Source organism: Schistocerca piceifrons, chromosome 6 (genome assembly GCF_021461385.2).
Source record: "Schistocerca piceifrons isolate TAMUIC-IGC-003096 chromosome 6, iqSchPice1.1, whole genome shotgun sequence".
NCBI lineage: Eukaryota > Metazoa > Arthropoda > Insecta > Orthoptera > Acrididae > Schistocerca > Schistocerca piceifrons.
In genome coordinates this window covers 409,687,252-409,693,251 of record NC_060143.1, presented here as the reverse complement: position 1 = coordinate 409,693,251, position 6,000 = coordinate 409,687,252, and positions in this window count along the sequence as shown.

The following is a 6,000-nucleotide window of genomic DNA, read 5'->3' as shown; positions in this document are numbered from 1 at the left end:
TCATAATGCCTGTGGCGGAGTGGTTACACGGCAATAACATCCTTGTAATAGACTGGCCTACACAGAGTCCTGACCTGACTCCTATAGAACATCTTTGGGATGTTTTGGAACGCCGACGTCGTGCCAGGCCTCACCGACCGACATCGATACCTCTCCTCAGTGCAGCACTCCGTGAAGACTGGGCTGCCATTCCCCAAGAAACCTTTCAGCACCTGACTGAAAGTATGCCTGTGAGAGTGGAAGCTGTCATCAAGGCTAAGGGTGGGCCAACACCATATAGAAATCCAGCATTACCGATGGAGGGCGCCACGAACTTGTAAGTCGTTGGCAGCCAGGTATCCGGAAACTTTTGATCGCATAGTGTACCTTGGTTACTAAATTAACTATTCTTTTATGCCACTGGATGTGTCGTATCAAACTACACATTCTTTTAGCAAATGTTTAGTTTTTGATGTCCAGACCTGAGTCGAAACAATGCCCCAGGTGTAGACAACATTCCATTAGAACTACTGACGGCCTTGGGAGAGCCAGTCCTGACAAAACTCTACCATCTGGTGAGCAAGATGTATGAGACAGGCGAAATACCCTCAGACTTCAAGACGAATATAATTATTCCAATCCCAAAGAAAGCAGGTGTTGACAGATGTGAAAATTACCGAACAATCAGTTTAATAAGCCACAGCTGCAAAATACTAACGCGAATTCTTTACAGACGAATGGAAAAACTAGTAGAAGCCAACCTTGGGGAAGATCAGTTTGGATTCCGTAGAAATATTGGAACACGTGAGGCAATACTGACCTTACGACTTATCTTAGAAGAAAGATTAAGGAATGGCAAACCTATATTTCTAGCATTTGTAGACTTAGAGAAAGCTTTTGACAATGTTGACTGGAATACTCTCTTTCAAATTCTAAAGGTGGCAAGGATAAAATATAGTGAGCGAAAGGCTATTTACAATTTGCACAGAAACCAGATGGCAGTTATAAGAGTCGAGGGACATGAAAGGGAAGCAGCGGTTGGGAAGGGAGTGAGACAGGGTTGTAGCCTATCCCCGATGTTATTCAATCTGTATATTGAGCAAGCAGTAAAGGAAACAAAAGTAAAATTCGGAGTAGGTATTAAAATCCATGGAGAAAAAACAAAAACTTTGAGGTTCACCGATGAGATTGTAATTCTGTCAGAGACGGCAAAGGACTTGGAAGAGCAGTTGAATGGAATGGGCAGTGTCTTGAAAGGAGGATATAAGATGAACATCAACAAAAGCAAAACGAGGATAATGGAATGTAGTCGAATTAAGTCGGGTGATGCTGAGGGAATTAGATTAGGAAATGAGACACTTAAAGTAGTAAAGGAGTTTTGCTATTTGGGGAGCAAAATAACTGATGATGGTCGAAGTAGAGAGGATATAAAATGTAGACTGGCAATAGCAAGAAAAACGTTTCTGAAGAAGAAAAATTTGTTAACATCGAGTATAGATTTAAGTGTCAGGAAGTTGTTTCTGAAAGTATTTGTATGGAGTGTAGCCATGTATGGAAGTGAAACATGGACGATAAATAGTTTGGACAAGAAGAGAATAGAAGCTTTCGAAATGTGGTGCTACGGAAGAAAGCTGAAGATTAGATGGGTAGATTACATAACTAATGAGCAGGTATTGAATAGAATTGGGGAGGGGTTTGTGGCACAACTTGACAAAAAGAAGGGACCGGTTGATAGGAGATGTTCTGAGGCATCAGGGGATCACAAATTTAGCATTGGAGGGGAGTGTGGAGAGTAAAAATCATAGAGGGACACCAAGAAATGAATATACTAAGCAGATTCAGAAGGACGTAGGTTGCAGTAAGTACTGGAAGATGGAGAAGCTTGCACAGGATAGAGTAGCATGGAGAGCTGCATCAAACCAGTCTCAGGACTGAAGACCACAACAACAACAAGAAAATAATGTCCTTGTTCTATCAGCCATTCAAATCCATTTCATTGTCATTGCAGTAATAATTATGGCTTCCGCTCCAGCATGTTCTCTCTTCCATTTGCATGGCTTTCTGTCTCTCCTAGTTATGCATCTTTGAACTGCTGACTGAGAAACCACAACTTTTGAATAGGTTTTTCATGGAAGGTCTATGTCTCGTTGCCGTACCTGCAAACTGATTACAAACTTTCTGATAACCGAAATACTCCAAGCTTCTTTGGTATTCTATTTGTTTATTTTCCGTGCCACCCACCATTCGTCTTCAATGGCCCTAACAAATAAGTTTAAAATAATTAACTGGTTTTATTAATACACCATTTCCTTATCAATTTTATGATGTCTTTGTTCATTTATCGTATGGTTATATATAGCAGCAGAACAAAGAATTTGAAATATGCAATTATAAAATATAGCAGATATTACTAGATGTTATTAAAGTTTATACTAGATTTGAAAGTTCAGTGGCATGGACCAGGTAATGATAGAATCGGTTGCTTCACTCAGGTCTCTCATAAGTCCTTTATACTTCCCTGCTGAGTACTCTTGCACTATTTGTTCCGGCGTAACCACAAGCACCAGCACGAAGAGGAAGAACGCAAGAGCAGAGAAGGCTGTAAGACGAAGTCAGCTGACAGAACGATGACTCGGACGACACCACGACAGGAACAGCCCCTATGCGAAGAGAATATAAGCGCCACTTCTGCCAGCATCGGCCGCACAGTATAAGTCTGACACTAGTCGGAGTAGAAGGGAGCACGAGAGCAGCTGTTATGTGTGATAACTGGCGTGGTCGTTCCATATAGACATTGATGGTTTGTAGTCGCCAGTCGCTTCCGACACGTTCTTGCAAGCAAAAGTTAAGTATTGTCAATCTACTTTATTGTAATAAAAACCATTAATGTGATTTGCTTGAATTGTTGCATAGCTATCCGAGAAAGCAGCATCCTTTAGGCACGCTATAAGTGACGGGTGGGCAGGACCCCACACTCTGTGTTCTAATGCTGACAAGGGAACCTCCCCATCGCACCCCCCTCAGATTTAGTTATAAGTTGGCACAGTGGATAGGCCTTGAAAAACTGAACACAGATCAATCGATAAAACAGGAAGTTGCGTGGAATTATGAAAAAAATAAGCAAAATATACAAACTGAGTAGTCCATGCGCAACATACGCAACATCAAGGACAACGTAGGCACAAGAGCGCCGTGGTCCCGTGGTTAGCGTGAGCAGCAGCGAAACGAGTGGTCCTTGGTTCAAGTCTTCCCTCGAGTGTAAAGTTTACTTTCTTTATTTTCGCAAAGTTATGATCTGTCCGTTCGTTCACTGACGTCTCTGTTCACTGTAATAAGTTTAGTGTCTGTGTTTTGCGACCGCACCGCAAAACCGTGCGATTAGTAGACGAAAGGACGTGCCTCTCCACTGGGAACCGAAAACATTTGACCGCAAGGTCATAAGTCAACCGATTCCTCCACAGGAAAACACGTCTGATATATTCTATACGACACTGGTGACGGTATGTGCGTCACATGACAGGAATATGTTGACGACCCACCTAACTTGTACACTTGGTGAATGGGTAAAAAGATTTTTCTACCTTGCGCGATTTACGTTTTCTTGTGGATGTGATAATCACTCCCAAAAAAGTGACGACGGACAGATAATAATTGTCTGAAAATAAAAAAATTAAACTTTTCACTGGAGGGAAGACTTGGAGCATGGACTTCTCATTCCGCAACTGCTCACGCTAACCACGGGACCACGGCGCTCCTGAGCTCACATTGTCCTTGATGTTGTCTATCTTCCGCATGGACTACTCAGTTTGTATATTTTGCTTATTTTTTTTCATAGTTCCACACAACTTCTTCCTGTTTTCTCGATTGGTCTGTGTTCAGTTTTTCAAGACCTTTCCACTGTGCCAGCTTATAACTAAATCTGAGGGGGGTGCGATGAGGAGGTTCCCTTGTGAGGTTCCCCAGAGTCGCACGCCGCAGAAATTTATATATGTTACGTATGCCTTGTGGAACTGCACCGGACATGAGCTGTACTCATTGTGTTCAGCCCTGTCCACACGGTCCTAGGAAGATTCATTCCTGGTAATTCTTGCTTGTGCCCTGTGACATGTACGTGTTTAATAACTATTGTTTTCCATCTCCTCCAGTAGTATCGAAGTTTGGTTCTGTTATATTTTTCCAGTTGGACTTCCTGGACTTCATCCGAAGTTGTGGTAGACAGTGCTCATACTGATGGGCAAGTTCAGTGGTAGGTTAGGTACATGGAACTCCTCTCACTCTCGCATTTTCTCCTGTGCCCCTGGTAAAATTGAAAATTGCCAAAGCTTTGTCCCCCCCCCCCCCATAACAACTACCTTTCTGCAGTTTCTTTTTTCTAGACAGATATAAGAACTTTGTAGTCTGTAAGGTAGGTTTAATAAAAAATGAAGCGTTATTGAAGAATATTTTTTAAATGAGCTATAAAGACAGAAGTTGCACCAAATAAATTAAATTTATCAGCGTAGTAAATAAATTACAAAGTGTCCAAACTTTCTAAAGGAAGTGAAAGTAAAACAAAATCTATGTCGTATTGTTTGTGGCAGCTATTGTACATTGATTTTATCGTGATGTATAATAAAGAACAGATTATATTCGCTGCTATTAAATTATTAACTGTGTACGAATCATTAGTAGGACATAAAGGAAAACGACTATAATTATGTGTTGGGAACATTCCTTTCCAAGAATTGTGTCTTTACTATAGTTTTACTTTCCATTTTCTTGCTTTGAGCGAAGCAAATTCTTTGATTATGTCACTGAAGTCAAATTCCACAGCTGTGTCATATTCCATGGACAAAATGGCTTTTCTGCTTCACTTACACTCGATCATAAGTAGTTTTTTATCATCTGTAATTTGCTGAAAGTGTGTTGTAACTGACGTAAATATCCTCAATGTTATTTCGATGTTTATAAGCATCTCGTAACCCATACATTGAAAACAAAACATTCAAAACATCCAAACAAAAGTCTGTGTCAGTGCTCTTCATCACTTGTTTCTACTATTTAGTTAACTATCTCGGTTGTATCGATGTATCTGTTATATTTGGGACCAAATTCTAATGTATATGTATCAAAATAAGATGCAGAGCTCTCTTTGAACGCGTTCCTGGCAGGAAAACAATGTGAGATGAAATGATGTGTTATATTTCAGACCTGTTTCCCGTTTCATTTACTGTTCTATCAAATATTTTGAACCAGACTCGCTGAAGCAGCTTCACTGAAGTTCTCAATTGTCTGAAATCGGCAACAATGGGAAGCATAGCGTTAAATAGCATATTGTTGGCTTCAACATCTGGTGACCAACATTTCAGATCCTGCAATGCTATAGCGAAGAACCAGCAAAAACTTGATTGTTGAAATGAACTAGCTGTGTAGGCAGCAGGTGTATGAATTACGCACATTGTTGACACATAACTGAAGTGACACATGTTTGATCCTACATTCCAACCTCCCCACCTAATGCCATTCATGAATGGGAAATGTTGCAAGCAGCAAACAGACCCATCCCTCAGTACTGTTCTGTATTCTGGAGCAGTGTCGCTGAAATTCAAGTGTTCTTACTATGCTTTTAAAATGAATAAAGCAGATTGTGTGGTAAAAGTCTTCTTTAATTTATAAAGTATGGAAGAGAAGGTAGAAATCTAGCAGTTACGCGCACATCAACCAACTGCAATATTACGGACACAATGCACACACACACAAAATTTCACACCTGTATTGAAGTTTTTCGAGCTCCAGCAACGATAATGAGCGCCAGCCGCCACTGAGTGTAGGAGACAACTTCGTCCTATTCCACTACCTCAGACTGAATGAACCAGAGATGCATGTCTTTGTGTGTGGGGCTCAACTGCATACGCTTGAAATGGGTTTTGTTCCCCTTTTCGATCGTGTGTGTATGTGTGTGTGTGTGTGTGTGTGTGTGTGTGTGTGTGTGTGTGTATGTGTGTGGTGTGTGTGTGTTCACTTTGCTGTGTGCTCTACTCT